The following is a 16196-nucleotide window of genomic DNA, read 5'->3' as shown; positions in this document are numbered from 1 at the left end:
CATATCGTTATCGTTCTATCGCCCAGCTCTACTATATCATCATATGAAAAGTTCTGTTTTTGCTTCACTATTGCACATAGTTGTGATATAGGACTTAATGAAGAACTAAGTTATCACACAGTATGAACAACCTTAAAGCCTCTTAAGAATAAATTAGTGCCAAAAAGACATGAGAGACGACTGACTGGGGAACAAGAGAATAAACACGAGGGCAGAACTAGAACTACGTCCACACGTACACAGGTGTTTTCAAAGACTCCATTTTTGCGTTTAAGTGTGGTCGAGGAAAACTGAGATTTAGTCTCGCAACGTCACAGGTGTGCGCCGTTCTTGACGTCACGCTGTCCGCCACGTTATTGTTTACATAAATTACTGCAGTGGCAGATAGAGATAAGATACTTTTCCACACTTACATACACATGCGCAGTTACTGTCCTTCTATTTAGAAAGACAGAGGCATCAGAGTGAACTACGGACGTGGCTTCTACATTAAATGCTGACGTCGGTCTTGAATAAATTTACTTTCTTAAATTAAATGTATGTATTTTGTATGCATTTTGTTCATTCCTAAGTTGTGAGTCTACACCAGCGGTCCCCAACCCCCGGGCCTCGGACCGGTCCCTGAGTCGTTTGGTACCGGGCCGCAAGAGTTGAGGCTCAGGTGTGAAATGTATGGTTTTCAGGGTTTTTATTGGTTTTCAGCGTTATTTTGTTATCGTTTTGATTGTTAACTCGGTTTTCCTGGGTCTTTTCACGTGTGTTATGAATAAATCTTCTTTTTTTCTGTACCGGTACTAGTTTTATTTTGTTGTATTTATCCGCGACACCTCACAGGCCGGTCCGTGAAAATATTGTCGGGCATAAACCGGTCCGTGGCGCAAAAAAGGTTGGGGACCGCTGGTCTACACCAACCAAAATAATGCCTTTAGTTAATAACATCTGAAATGATGAAGGCACTTGAAAAGTAACACAAAATTATCTGCCTTTCCAGAAAAACAAAAACGTAAAGTTTTTGTGAGTGTACAAAACCCTGTGTACTCTTTCCCAGGCTTCTAGACTTCTGATTGGCCAACATTTCGTTTTTAGCGTTTACATGTGGACTGAGATATTTGTTCAAAACTGCACGTTTGGACGGGCTTTTCCAGTTTTCAAAAATACCTGCGTACATGTGGACGTAGCCTAAAACTGAGACCTAGAAATCACAAACCCAGAGGAACTGGAGAGCTACAATTACAAAACAGCAACCAAAACACCAGCAGTCATAAAGCAAGATGAAAGCAACGATTCATAATAATAATAATACAAAAATCAAAGCACTGGGCCACCAACCCAGGACCGTGACTCCAATATCTGTTGTTCAACTGTGTTTTTTGATATAACTGTTCAGCTCTTGCACACCTGTAGACTGTACTGATAATCTGTAAACAGATTATGCAACTTTGGAAAAGAATAGCGGATATTTAACATGAAAATGGGACGTGTCAGTCGTTTACTTGAACATAAAAACAGACTGACAATCCAGAACAACCAACCGCACAAACACACAGAATGATTATTATGATCAGTCAAACAAAACAAACCAACCAAGTGACCAGCCAACAAACAAGAAGAAAGAATAATCAACCAGACAACCAATCAAATAACCAAAAAACAAACTAACCAAAGAGACCAACCAGACCAATCAACCAACTGCCCAGTCATTCAAACAAGAAGACAGATTAATCAACCAGACAACCAACCAGAAAAGAGCCAACTGGCCCAACGAACCATAACAGTCTTAAAATGAAATATAAAAAGGGAGTTTTGAACTTCCTTCTCAAAGATTATCACATTATTGACCAAATGGGATCCAACATGCTTTAACAGCACAGTCTCATTTGGCCCAACTCTTCCAAAGAGGCTGTCATGAGAGCGGTGAAGAAAGACAGAAAGAAAAGTTGGAAAATAAGTGTGACAGAGCTCCCGACAGAGTCAAACACGTGAGAGGAAGCTGCTTGGCTTTTCTCCATTTGCAGTGAACTCTCAATGTGGGACACGCTTGTTATTTTTGGGCCAGGGTTTTGTGCAAGTCTGTGTGTATTCATATGTGCGTATATGGCATCTGTGTATGGTGTGTATTTTCCCAAAGTGTGCACACTGGAGTGTGTGTCCGTACAGTATGTAGATGTGGGAGGAGTGTGTTTTCCCAGGTCAGCGCTCTGCTGTTATTGCGCTGCCTCCCACAGTTCTAATATATTCAACGACACAATCAACAGTACTAAGGCGAGACAATGGAGGTAAACAAAAACACTGGCAGAAAGGGTGAATCTGTGAGTCTGTGATGCAAACTTTATCTTGATGACGGCGTACGTGATAATCCCACTTTGGTGCCTCAACCCTGAAATCGATTTCTACACTTGTAAGACACTAAACGTGTATTTGTTCACATGCTCCTTAATTTGTTTGTCCTGCCTGAAACTCACATGCCAACTTTAATAAAAACTGACTGGTTTGTCCTCTTTATGTCTCTCACACACTCTTCCGCCCTTCCTCCTTCTAATAGCTTCTGACATTCAATTACACAAACCACCTCAGATTGTGCCGCCGGCTCGTCGTGAGAGTGCGAGCGAGCGTCCCTACCAGTGCGTGGGTGAGCCAGTATCGACCTCCCCCTCCTCCAGCTGTTGTAAATAATCTAACACTCTGGGTATTTAATAATACATATGCACTCCTCCTCATCCTCCTTTGCTGCCTCGGTAGCTGCTCTTCATCTCAGATTTGTCTCATCTGTCGGAGTCCTCCCTCCTCGACTTTTCCCCGCATTCCTGCCTGTTTTCTCGCTCTCCATCTCCTCTCCATCTCATTAATAAACCAGTAATGGTGAATATCTCTTCCTCTGACTATCCAGGTATATATATATATATATATATATATATATATATATATATATATATACATACACACATACATACACACACACACACACACATATATATATATATACACATACATATATATACATACATACATATATACATACATATATATACATACATACATATACATACATATACATATATACACATATATATATATACACATATACATATATACACATATACATATATATACATATACATATATACACATATACATATACATATATATATATATATATATATATATATATACACATATACATATATATATATATATATATATATATATAAAAACACCCAGCACGCCCCTGCGGGCGGTTTATCCTTCAAGCTCGGGTCCTCTACCAGAGGCCTGGGAGCTTGAGGGTCCTGCGCAGTATCTTAGCTGTTCCCAGGACTGCGCTCTTCTGGACAGAGATCTCCGATGTTATTCCCGGGATCTGCTGGAGCCACTCGCCTAGCTTGGGAGTCACCGCACCTAGTGCTCCGATTACCACGGGGACCACCGTTACCTTCACCCTCCACATCCTCTCGAGCTCTTCTCTGAGCCCTTGGTATTTCTCCAGCTTCTCGTGTTCCTTCTTCCTGATATTGCTGTCATTCGGAACCGCTACATCGATCACTACGGCCGTCTTCTTCTGTTTGTCTACCACCACTATGTCCGGTTGGTTAGCCACCACCATTTTGTCCGTCTGTATCTGGAAGTCCCACAGGATCTTAGCTCGGTCATTCTCCACCACCCTTGGGGGCATCTCCCATTTTGACCTCGGGACTTCTAGGTTATACTCGGCACAGATGTTCCTGTACACTATGCCGGCCACTTGGTTATGGCGTTCCATGTATGCCTTGCCTGCTAGCATCTTGCACCCTGCTGTTATGTGCTGGATTGTCTCTGGGGCATCTTTACACAGCCTGCACCTGGGGTCTTGCCTGGTGTGATAGACCCCAGCCTCTATGGATCTTGTATTCAGAGCTTGTTCTTGTGCTGCCATGATTAGTGCCTCTGTGCTGTCTTTCAGTCCAGCTTTGTCCAGCCACTGGTAGGATTTCTGGATATCAGCCACCTCCTCTATCTGCCGGTGGTACATACCGTGCAGGGCCCTGTCCTTCCATGATGGTTCCTCGTCTCCCTCCTCTTTCTTGGGTTTCTGCTGCCTGAGGTATTCACTGAGCACTCGGTCAGTTGGGGCCATCTTCCCAATGTATTCTTGGATGTTCCTTGTCTCATCCTGGACTGTGGTGCTGACACTCACCAGTCCCCGGCCCCCTTCCTTCCGCTTAGCGTACAGCCTCAGGGTGCTGGACTTGGGGTGAAACCCTCCATGCATGGTCAGGAGCTTTCTTGTCTTTATGTCAGTGGCTTCTATCTCCTCCTTTGGCCAGCCTATTACCCCAGCAGGGTACCTGATCACGGGCAGGGCGTATGTGTTGATTGCCCGGATCTTGTTCTTACCATTCAGCTGACTCCTCAGGACTTGCCTGACCCTCTGCAGGTACTTGGTGGTTGCAGCCTTTCTAGCGGCCTCTTCATGGTTCCCATTTGCCTGCGGGATCCCCAGGTACTTGTAACTGTCCTCTATGTCTGCAATGTTGCCTTCTGGTAGTTCAATCCCCTCAGTTCTGACTACCTTCCCTCTCTTTGTTACCATCCGACTACACTTCTCCAGTCCGAACGACATTCCAATGTCATTGCTGTATAGCCTGGTAGTGTGGATCAGTGAATCGATGTCTCGTTCACTCTTGGCATACAGCTTGATGTCATCCATGTACAGGAGGTGGCTGACAACTGCTCCGTTCCGTAGTCGGTATCCGTAGCCAGTCTTGTTAATGATCTCACTGAGGGGGTTCAGGCCTATGCAGAACAGCAGTGGGGACAGAGCATCTCCTTGGTAGATCCCGCACTTGATGGTAACTTGTGCTATGGGCTTGGAGTTGGCCTCTAGTGTTGTACGCCACATCCCCATTGAGTTCCTGATGAAGGCTCTTAGGGTCCCATTGATCTTGTACAATTCTAGGCATTCCAGTATCCAGCTGTGGGGCATCGAGTCATAGGCCTTCTTGTAATCAATCCAGGCAGTGCACAGGTTGGTCAGTCTGGTCTTGCAGTCTCGGCTGATTGTTCTGTCTACCAGTAGCTGGTGTTTTGCACCTCTGGTATTCTTGCCAATTCCTTTCTGTGTCCCACTCATGTATTGACCCATGTGCCTGTTCATCTTAGCCGATATGATGCCTGACAGGAGCTTCCATGTAGTACTAAGGCAGGTTATTGGTCGGTAGTTGGAGGGGACCGGCCCCTTCTTGGGGTCCTTGGGGATCAGGACCGTCCGGCCTTCAGTTAGCCATTCCGGGTGTCTCTCGTTAACTAGCAGCTGGTTCATTTGTGCTGCCAGACGCTCGTGGAGTGCAGTCAGCTTCTTCAGCCAGTAGGCGTGAACCATGTCGGGCCCTGGTGCTGTCCAACTCTTCATACTGGAGACCCTTTCTTGGATATCTGCCACTGTGATGGTTACTGGACCCTGTTCAGGGAGGTCGCTGTGGTCTGCCCTCAGATCCACTAGCCACTGAGCATTGCCGTTATGGGTTGCATCCTTCTCCGTCCCCAGCCTTGGTGGTGCTGTTCTCTTATTGTTCCCTTGCCACTGAGAGTACACCTTTGCTGGTTCTGTGGAGAACAGCTGGTTTATTCTCCTGCCGTACCTCCTCAAGCGGCTGGCCAAGGCTGTGAGTCTTTGCTTGGCAGTTTCCAAGGCCTCAGGTATGGACAGCTTGCTGTATTTCTTAGGCACCTTATTTGTCGCACCTTTCTGCAACTCCGTTAGTTGGCTAACCTCCCTCCGTGCTACTTTGATCTTGCCCTCTAGCCTCCTTCTCCATGGAGGGTACTGCCCCTTGTGGCTGTTCAACTTGTAGCCAAGCATCTCACTGATCACTGCTGCCGTATTGTAGATCAGCTTGTTAGTGTCGGTAATCGTGGTTGTAGGTATTGCCCGTAGTGCTGCATTAACATCATCTAGCAGACCTTCTGAGGGTACTTCACGTAATCTTGGTAACCGGCTACGGGGGATCCAGGTTTCAAGCTTGGCCATGATCCTATTTTTCAGGTCAGTTCCTCTCGCACTCAACGATCCTTCTCCTATCGCACTTGGGGCTATGTACCCAATCTCGGGTGGGGGTGATGATATCTCCCCCCTGACCTGGCGTCCTGACTCCTCCTTGCCGTAGCATTTGTGTTGTACCTCGTCAATCTCTAGCTGTGAGAGCAGTCCCTTCTTTCGAATGTTGGAACACTGAGCTACTAGTTGTTTCGCCGTCATTGTGGATGTTGGGTATCGAAGAATCCATTGTTCCCTCATCCTATTCATGTAGCCCCTTCCGCCGGGGTTACTTGCGTAGTAGCATTCCAACAACGCCCTGTTTTCGTCCCTTGCCCACCGATGCCTTCTTGTTCCAGTAGCCCACTTTTCGTCAGGGTGCCCTGGTTCCTCAACACCTGACGCGGACCTTGTTGATCCGGGCGACGTCCGAGCCGGCATGCCTTCATATTTATCTGTCTCGCTCATGTCTGCGGTAGGCTTGCTTAGCATAGGGGGTCTAGCCTTAGGACCCTTACTGGATACAGACGCCCCAGGCAGGAATCGAACTTGCGATCCTCTGTTCCAAAGGCGTGTAGTTTAACCACTACGCTATCCAGCTGCTATTGGTGACCCTGATATATATATATATATATATATATATATATATATATATATATATACACACACACACATACATATATACATATATATATATATATATATATACACATACATATACATATACATATACACATACATACATATACACATACATATATACCCATACCAACAAACCCGTGCATGCGCACACACATGAAAATATTAGACAAGAACACCCTATCAAATCTCTACCTGGATTAAATGACTTTAAACATCTCAAGAGTTTCTGGGACTGTAGGGCACAGAGGGAAAGAGAAAATTAGCATGACAAGAAGAAGGAGGAAGAAGAAGAGGAAGAGGAGGAAAAAAGTATGTCGGTGAGCCATGGGAGTGTTGCCACGGCAACGTGGCGAGGACTCCGCTCTGCTGTTGAAAAGTGGAACTTGGCACGACTCCCAAAATAGTAGGAAAGAGAAAGAAGGGGACAGGATGAGACGGAGAAAGAGGGGGGAAAAGAGGACGGGAGAGAGAGGAAGACGGTTAGAGTTAGAGGAGAAACTCTGACATGACAGACTCCACAAGGATTTACTCCACTCTGACGCTGGTGCTGATACAGCGCAGGAGGATTTGTGACAGGATGAAAGATGTCTGAGGACTCTGCGGAGACGAGCTGGGGTCGTGTGAATCACCCCACACTAGGCTGCTGCCTTTTGGTGCCTTAAAAGAAAGGAGTCCTAGGACGTCCTCTGAACTCATTTCCTCACTTCATGACACTTCTACTACTAGCCAAAACAGCTCAAACTGTAGGAAAGTCAAGTATGAAATTACTTGACAGAGATCTTGAGATAAAAAATGGCTAACAGCTATTTGCTATGATTCTTGCTATGATCACCGGGTTAGAGAAGAAGACACAGCTAAATATGAAGCTGCAGCCTGGACAGGAAAACTGGAAACCACATCCACCCATGAGCTCATTCAAAGCTCATTTCATACAAAATTAGTGGCACATAAACAGACTTTCTAGTTTTACCAGGACTGACAGACATGTGATTTTCATGCCTCTTGTGTCATTAAACACATCACTTTAAAGGTCTTTAGAAACAGCGAATCGGCAGCATTTATCAGGATCTATCCTAGTTCAACCTGAGCCTTTCAAGGAGGAATACTCAAAAGCATCAGTGCACACACAACAGTGACGTTCAGAAAGTCAAAATCCTGCTTTTCATTAGGAAACAAACTGTTGTAACCATCTAACGTGCAGAGCTACAAGACTGTGAAACGATGCTCCTGTAGAAACCACGAGTCCACCCTGCTCTACCCACAATCCTAAACTGAAACAGCAACACCGCCAATTGGTGGAATTCACTGTTACCATGGAAACTTCTGTTTAAACCTGCAAACGTCCTGTTGTTTAGTGAGCCAAAGCATCAAAAAGCTTGTGAGGAGTGATTGTACTGTACCATACTGGCAACCACACACACAAACTCCAAAATACATTCAAATTTCTTATTTTTTAACGTTATTATGAACCGTATAATCACTACAGTGATGAAAATAAGGTTTACTGTGGAATCAGGATTTATGGGATGAGCAGCTTCTTCACTGTTAAGATTAATCATCTACAGTTTTGCACAGTCGCTGTTTTTTTCTCCTTTATTTTTTTTTAAACTCTTAACATCAGGACTATTAGAAAAGGGAAAACAGATTAAAATTAATTAAATAAATGCATTTAAAAGTTGCCAATTTCTGGTTAAAAAGCCTTGTTATTCATCCACAACTTTTCTAGCACTATAAAGCACTGAAATCCCTTCATGCTACAAGCCCCAGTCCCTCACTGGCACAGCGGTCCTCACTGTATACATGCAGCGCTTTTAACCTTTGCACTGGGGGAATTTTGTCTGTTCAGTATCTCGCACAAAGACACAATGATGAACCACCGAGCTGCCGAGCCAAGACTGTCCCGAAGCGTCAGGCTAATGTTAAGACATTAAAAGCCGAGCTGCTGAGCTGCACACAAGTAAAGATCCCAGATGTGATATTTGCATTACAGGATCTGCTTTCTGACCAACCGGGCTCTTTGGACACCCGCTGCAGGTCCACTGACATGTCTCCCTTTTCTGTATCTCCAACACGTCATCCTCCTCATGTTTAGATGGTTGAGGGCTAACTTACAGCTATCCTCAGATAAGACTTTATCCTTCTGATCCAAAGCTGAGTGGAGCCCGTTTGCAAGGAGGAGCAGAGACCCCCCCTCCTCCTAGTTTGTGTGTTGCACCCATACATCTTCCCAGGAGATAAACCAATCGATTTTGTTTAGCCTCTGCACAGAAATGAAACGACAATTTGTTTTTACTCTAAAATGATTTGCATATTTAATTTGGAAGCTGCAGCAGTTTCATTTTGATTTAAACTGACAGACGGGCAGATAAAGAGGAGATGGTATTAATTACTGTCCTCAACCAAACTCATCATTCCTGCAGGCAGTCAGTCAGCTAATGCTATTACTGCTCCGTCTGCTCAGCCAGGCGCACACACACAGACACACACTTGTCCTGCTGTGCTACACCCCGCCTGGTCTGCCTCAGTCAGTTCTGAGAAGGGTTAGCAACCTGTCTCCACCCCCTTTGCCCTCCCTCCACTACCGCGCTCCACAGGAGCCACCTGTATAAGCTAGGGCTGAACGATTATGGAAAATAATCTAATTGCGATTTTTTGCCCCAATATTGCGATTGCGATGCGATATGCGATTATTTTTTAAGGTCTTTGTCTTCTGTATTATTAAACAAAGACAAGCAATACATCATATAGTATGGCCAATACTATATTACATTAATTTTAAACTGTTCTTTCCTGGAAGACAGACCTCTGTTATGATGACATGAGGTGATGCATGAATTGATGACTGACATTTTTATTTAACTTCTTCAATCACAACAGACATCCTCTTCCCTCCCTGAAGGACCTGTACAGCACTCGCTGTCTCAAGAGGGCACGCAGCATCCTACGGGACTGCACACACCCAGGACACCGGGTGTTTAAGCTGCTGCCGTCTGGCAGGAGGTTCAGGCTGCTGAGGTCCCGAACAAATAGACTCAAGGACAGCTTTTACAACAGGGCAATAGCCCTGATCAATGTAAATAGCTGACCTGACTGGATACCTCCCTGGACTTTTTAGGGGGAGGTAACAATGTTTAAAACAATAACAATAATATTTATATTTATAACAAGGTGCAATAATAATTAATGTGCAATAATAACAGTGTGCAATACACATACTTATTCTTCTTTTTTATACTAAGTTAATATACTGTGTTGTGTTGTTTGTTACGTTGTGATGTGTCATATCGTGTCGTGTTGTGTTATATGTAGTGCCGACGTAGGACAGTTTTTCCAATTTCATTGTACTACTGTACTATGTATGACTGTGCAATGACAATAAAGAGTTATCTTATCTTATCTTATCTTATCTTATCTTAGTATATTTGAACATACACAATAGTTTATTTTTAGCTTACAAACATCTGAGCATAAAGTGCTGACAAGGAACCCTGGTGTAAACATTAAAATGAAAGTCAGTACAATGTGCAGATTGCAGAAATATACATAAAAAAATCAGTGGCTTTACCACACTCAGTTTTTCGACATCTGTGAACTACTAGACAGTCATTCAATTAAAAAATAATATTAAATAAATAAAACTAATAAATAAAAAATACACACATCTTACTGATCTCTGCAGTCAGTAACATTACACATAAAGTGCAAACATAATAGCAATTGTATAAACACACACACAAACACGCCTTTAAAGTTTAAAGGCGTGAAATTGGACGGTCTAGCCTTCTGATTAGCTAATCAGAAGGCTAGTTCTGATTAGCGTCACCGCTGTCTCGGTGGAGTTTAATAAACTCGGCCGTCTGCTTCTTGCTATCTAAAATATAACCAGACACTGGTGTAAATTCTCGACTGTCTCATACTTCTGTTTAATAAGTTTTCTGTTTGACGTTTAGTCAGCTGTGTGAAAACCAAGGAGGAACCCACCCGGGGGATTAATAAAGTTTTATTTTATCTAATCTAATAACTTTAATCTCAGCCAAACCGATTTACTCACGAACAAACAAAACACTGAAAAAAGCCCAACAATAACATTTTTAGGTTGTCTAAGTGACTTATATATTACGTTTAACCCGAGCAGCGAAACTCCGCGGTGATCTGAAAATGATGTGCCGGGAGTTGTGCCGTTCTCGGCCGCATCAGTAACCCTCGAGCTCCCGGCTAGCTGTCGAGCTGGTGGGTAGCAGACGCCTCTGAAAACGTCGAAGCACTTTTGCAAATATGGGATATCTTGATAAACCGAGCAGATATTTGATGTTTACACAACTACTTTCTCGCCTGAAAATATGTTAAAAGTTTATTTTGTGACCCAGAAAGATTAGTATGAGTAATTTTAAAACTTAGTAGCGGCCGCCATTGCTGGAAACTGGAGTTTGGCTGGGCCGCGCTATGAATTCTGGGATATGGTAGTAATTTGGACAGCCTTATAATCGCAGTATAATCGCAGCCTTTGCGGTTAGAAAATTGCACTTGATCATGTCGCGATATTATCGCAAATGCGATATATCGTTCAGCCCTAGTATAAGCACAGCTAATTAGCTTTGTGCAGTAACTAATGGAAACGACCAGCACTGATTCGATCTAACGATATAATTAGAACACTTACTGGGCTAAGTTAAGAGTCCCATTTGCACGACAGCTAGCTGGTTCTGCATAATGTCACCATGCGCATGCATGTGACTTTAAAGAACATCAGCCACGCAGTCACGTCTATGATTAGCAGACTAATGGAGTGGGAAATTTAAAAGCATGTGGGGTCCTTTCCTTGATGCCCTTCAAAATTTATAAGAATCTTTCAGCAAACTCTCTTATGTCAGGCGTGGAAATACAGTGTGCAGGTCTAGGTGAAGTGACCTGGGTGGGAATGAATGGGATCATTTTGCAGGGATTATGTTATTTTTGTTAAATATTATAAGTATGTTTATATAAATTTTTTTTTCTCTATTTCACAGCCTTAAATGTACAGGCTAATTACCCCGAATGTACAGATCATCTGTAATCCTTTTCTTCTCTTTTTCTTTATATGTATAAAAGAAAAACTCTTAATAAAAAGATATTGTTTAAAATCCCACTAATGCTGCAGAAAGCAAGCCCGCATGGAGAAAATGTAACAGAAAGAATTTATATAAATATGACGCCAGAGCTGTTAAACAAAAATAATATTATCTGTCCTTAAATTTAAATTTCTTAAAACTGAAGCCCAAGTAAATGTATAAATTTACAGAATATGTTCCGTTAGCTTAAAAGTACAAAAATTGTGTTTTGTTTTAAATGAACAGACAGTCAAAATATCATAAATTTCCATAGTAGACGGTGAAAAAACAGGAACATTCATTGTTTATTTACTTTGCTGTAGTATGAATGGCCATGAGGTATTTAGAAAAGCTGTAAAACATCTGAACCTGCCTAAAATTTATGCCCTCCTTCACATTTAGTGGGCCGATTCTGGACCCCAGGCCTTATTTTTGACACCACTGGGTGTAGCATAAGAGTTAAATTGCTCTCTGCAAAAATCCATACTTAGGATCTACAGGGTGGGCCATTTATATGGATACACAGTAATAACATGGGAATGGTTGGTGATATTAAAGTCCTGTCTGTGGCACATTAGTATATGTGAGGGGGCAAACTCCTCAAGATGGGTGGTGACCATGGTGGCCATTTAGAAGTCGGCCATCTTGGATACAACTTTTGTTTTTTCAATAGGAAGAGGGCCATGTGACACATCAAACTTATTGGTAATGTCACAAGAAAAACAATGGTGTGCTTGGTTTCAACGTAACTTTATTCTCAACCATTCCCATTTGATTACGGTGTATCCATATAAATGGCCCACCCTGTACCGTGAAACTACACTGAGATGAGCCTGCTTATAACACAAAGCAAATCAATAATATGCTGTTATGTTTTTTTGGATTACTCTCTACGAAAAAGTCTTGATCGTGAACTTAATGTCCACACTTAAGACTTGATTACTTGATAAGTGCTTATGAAAAGCTGGAGGCGAGTGGAGAGCAGCTTTTTGGAGCTGTTCAAAAAGTGCCTCATTCAAAGCCTGACAAGAAAAAAAGAGTTGTTATGTCATCGCCTCACAAGCGGATTAGTGTTTCATGGTGCATCCCTGTTCACGATGATGAAACAGAGAGGTTTTACAAACTGCCTCGATTAATTCTGCATGGCTGCACGGTACAAACCTCAAAGTGATTCACAGAGCAAGAAAACAATAAGAAAATAGAATATGCCTTCCACATGCTACCACAAACATCTCTGTGTTAAATGAATTGCGACCTGTGTCCTTTTATCTGTTGTGTAAAACATGCAGGCTGGTCCGAACAAGCGGTGCAGCTCATGTGAGAATGAAGAGGTGAAGATCGTGGCTGAGTGTTATGAGGGCGCGTGTTAATGTAAATGGATTAAAGTCCGGGCTAACAGCGGATTGTGTGTGCGGTGAATTCAAGTGTAAATTGAGGGAATGATTTGCATAAGCTCATATTTGTTACTTTTAATACTAACTCGTTAGTCTGCAGTCTTAAAATGTGCTAATTTGCAAAGCACCACCCTGACTGTGAAACAGTATGAAGACATGTTGTTTTAGAAGTGACAGCTCGTATATTGAACTGTAAACATAAGCACTCAAACATGAACCTGATTAAATCTGAAGGTTTTAACTGGGTCTTGTTCCAAAGTATGCAGTGAAAGACAATCCAACCACTCCCCATGAAGGCCGATCAATACCCACTACTGACATATTTATCGAGGTCCTCCTGGGCTGCAGATTTGTCAGCTCCACATCCATGAGGAGAATCTCCCGTTCCACCAGATCCCAAAGGTGCTGTGTTAGACTGAGATCTGGTGACTGTGGAGGCCACTTGAGTGCAGTGAACTCATTGTCATGGTCAAGAAACCAGTTTGAGATGATGTGAGCTTTGTGACATGGTGTGTTATCCTGCTGGAAGCAGCCATCAGAAGATGGTACACTGTGGTCATAAAGGGATGAACATGGTCAGCAACAATATCCAGGTAGGGGTTTAAACAATAGTTAACTTTAATTAAGTGGTACAGGGTGTGCGACGAAAATATCCCTCACACAGCCACTGCATGCAGAAGCCCGGCTAGCTCAGTCGGTAGAGCATGAGACTCTTAATCTCAGGGTCGTGGGTTCGAGCCCCACGTTGGGCGATATAGTTTTAGGTCAGAAATTACGAGGTTGCTCTCAGGTAAGAGTCTAACAACCCACGTGTACTGTTAGGTGAGCTCCAATCTAGTTGATCAATGGCAATGATAATTTGCATATTAACGATCAAGGAACTCACAGTCCGTTGTTCATTCAGTGGGCTGGTTTCAATCATTATGCAAATGTACTGTTACTAAGATTGGGGAAACCTGCAGTCGAAAGACGAAAGGATTTTCCCACTGAAAACGCTACGTCCAGATGAACAGAATCAACCTTTTGGGATCTACTTACCTGGATGATTGAGCATGCATCAAGACACTATGAAGTCTGACTTATTGTAGAAGGTCTTGCTTAGAAAGCAGTTCTTCCAGTTTGCAGAAGAGAAAGTTCCTTGGGAGGGCCACCCCAACACAAGCCTGGCTAGCTCAGTCGGTAGAGCATGAGACTCTTACTCTCAGGGTCGTGGGATCGAGCCCCACGTTGGGCGATGCAGTTTTGGGTCAGAACTTAATATGACATTGCTCTCAGGTAAGAGTCCAACAGCCCCAGTGGGTTGAGAGGTCAGTTTCTATCTAGTTGATCAAATCTTACAATGCTGTGATTGCAGCCATTCCCCAACTCTCTGTGAATGGTACTCATGGCCATTGATCAGTGGGTTTTAGTCAGTGGTTGTTGATCAATGGTCATGAGAATTTGCATAATTATGATTAAGGAACTGACCTCCCAGCCCACTGTTCCTTCAGTGGGCTGGTTTCAGTCATTATGCAAATTTACTGTTTAGGGGAAACCTGCAGTCAGCTGAGACTGAAGAAGTCACTTGGATGAGTGACGAAACATTTCTCCCACTAAAAACGCTACGTCCAGATGAACAGAATCAATTTTTGGGATCTACTTACCTGGATGATTGAGCATGCATCAAGACACTATGAAGTCTGACTTATTGTAGAAGGTCTTACTCAGAAAGCAGTTCTTCCAGTTTGTAGAAGAGAAAGTTCCTTGGGAGGAATACTGATGAGAGGTGATTGTGGTTCAGGACTATCGACCTCCAGGAGCCTGAACTGTTAATACAAGGCAGCATAAATCCATATTTGCATGTTGTTTACACCAAATTCTGATCCTACCATCTGAATGTTGCAGCATAAAGCGAGACTCATCTAATTAGGAAAGGTTATTCCAATCTTCTGTCATGCAATTTTGATAAGCAAATGTGAAGTGTATCAGTTTCGTGCTTTTAGATGACAGGAGTGGCATCCAATGTGGTCTTCTGCTGCTGTAGCCCATCTGCTTCAAGGTTTGACAAGGTGTGCCTTCAGAGCTGGGTTCATTGTTCATGGTGTAGATTGAACTAGGTGCTGGAAACATCCCTCAGAGATTTGGGTCCATTTGGACATGACAGCATCTCACAGTTTCTGCAGATTTGTCAGCTCCACATCCATGAGGAGAATCTCCCGTTCCACCAGATCCCAAAGGTGCTGTGTTAGACTGAGATCTGGTGACTGTGGAGGCCACTTGAGTGCAGTGAACTCATTGTCATGGTCAAGAAACCAGTTTGAGATGATGTGAGCTTTGTGACATGGTGTGTTATCCTGCTGGAAGCAGCCATCAGAAGATGGTACACTGTGGTCATAAAGGGATGAACATGGTCAGCAACAATATCCAGGTAGGGGTTTAAACAATAGTTAACTTTAATTAAGTGGTACAGGGTGTGCGACGAAAATATCCCTCACACAGCCACTGCATGCAGAAGCCCGGCTAGCTCAGTCGGTAGAGCATGAGACTCTTAATCTCAGGGTCGTGGGTTCGAGCCCCACGTTGGGCGATATAGTTTTAGGTCAGAAATTACGAGGTTGCTCTCAGGTAAGAGTCTAACAACCCACGTGTACTGTTAGGTGAGCTCCAATCTAGTTGATCAATGGCAATGATAATTTGCATGTTAACGATCAAGGAACTCACAGTCCGTTGTTCATTCAGTGGGCTGGTTTCAATCATTATGCAAATGTACTGTTACTAAGATTGGGGAAACCTGCAGTCAGCTGAGACTGAAGAAGTTACTTGGATGAGTGATGAAAGGATTTTCCCACTGAAAACGCTACGTCCAGATGAACAGAATCAACCTTTTGGGATCTACTTACCTGGATGATTGAGGATGCATCAAGACACTATGAAGTCTGACTTATTGTAGAAGGTCTTACTCAGAAAGATTGAATGCCAATACAAGCCCGGCTAGCTCAGTCGGTAGAGCATGAGACTCTTAATCTCAGGGTCGTGGGTTCGAGCCCCATGTTGGGCGATGAATTTATGAGGTTTCTCTCAGGT

At 43.3% G+C, this 16196-nt stretch overlaps 4 non-coding genes across 4 annotated transcripts; all 4 read left to right on the top strand.

The window, feature by feature from the left end:
• Positions 1 to 13812: 13812 nt before the first annotated feature.
• trnak-cuu (transfer RNA lysine (anticodon CUU)) lies at positions 13813 to 13885 on the top strand. Its single transcript has one exon. It is a non-coding gene; the product is annotated as a tRNA-Lys (tRNA).
• A 409-nt stretch (positions 13886 to 14294) lies between these two features.
• trnak-cuu (transfer RNA lysine (anticodon CUU)) lies at positions 14295 to 14367 on the top strand. The gene has a single exon. It is a non-coding gene; the product is annotated as a tRNA-Lys (tRNA).
• A 1259-nt stretch (positions 14368 to 15626) lies between these two features.
• trnak-cuu (transfer RNA lysine (anticodon CUU)) lies at positions 15627 to 15699 on the top strand. Its single transcript has one exon. It is a non-coding gene; the product is annotated as a tRNA-Lys (tRNA).
• Positions 15700 to 16097: 398 nt separating this feature from the next.
• On the top strand, positions 16098 to 16170 carry trnak-cuu (transfer RNA lysine (anticodon CUU)). Its single transcript has one exon. It is a non-coding gene; the product is annotated as a tRNA-Lys (tRNA).
• The last annotated feature ends 26 nt before the right edge of the window (positions 16171 to 16196 follow it).

This window comes from Diplotaxodon limnothrissa, linkage group LG3 (assembly GCF_057381915.1).
Source record: "Diplotaxodon limnothrissa isolate DT_005_m linkage group LG3, D_limnothrissa_male_GT1.1, whole genome shotgun sequence".
Lineage (NCBI taxonomy): Eukaryota > Metazoa > Chordata > Actinopteri > Cichliformes > Cichlidae > Diplotaxodon > Diplotaxodon limnothrissa.
The sequence above is the reverse complement of the archived record's forward strand: the minus strand, read 5'-3'. Positions and strand labels throughout refer to the sequence as shown.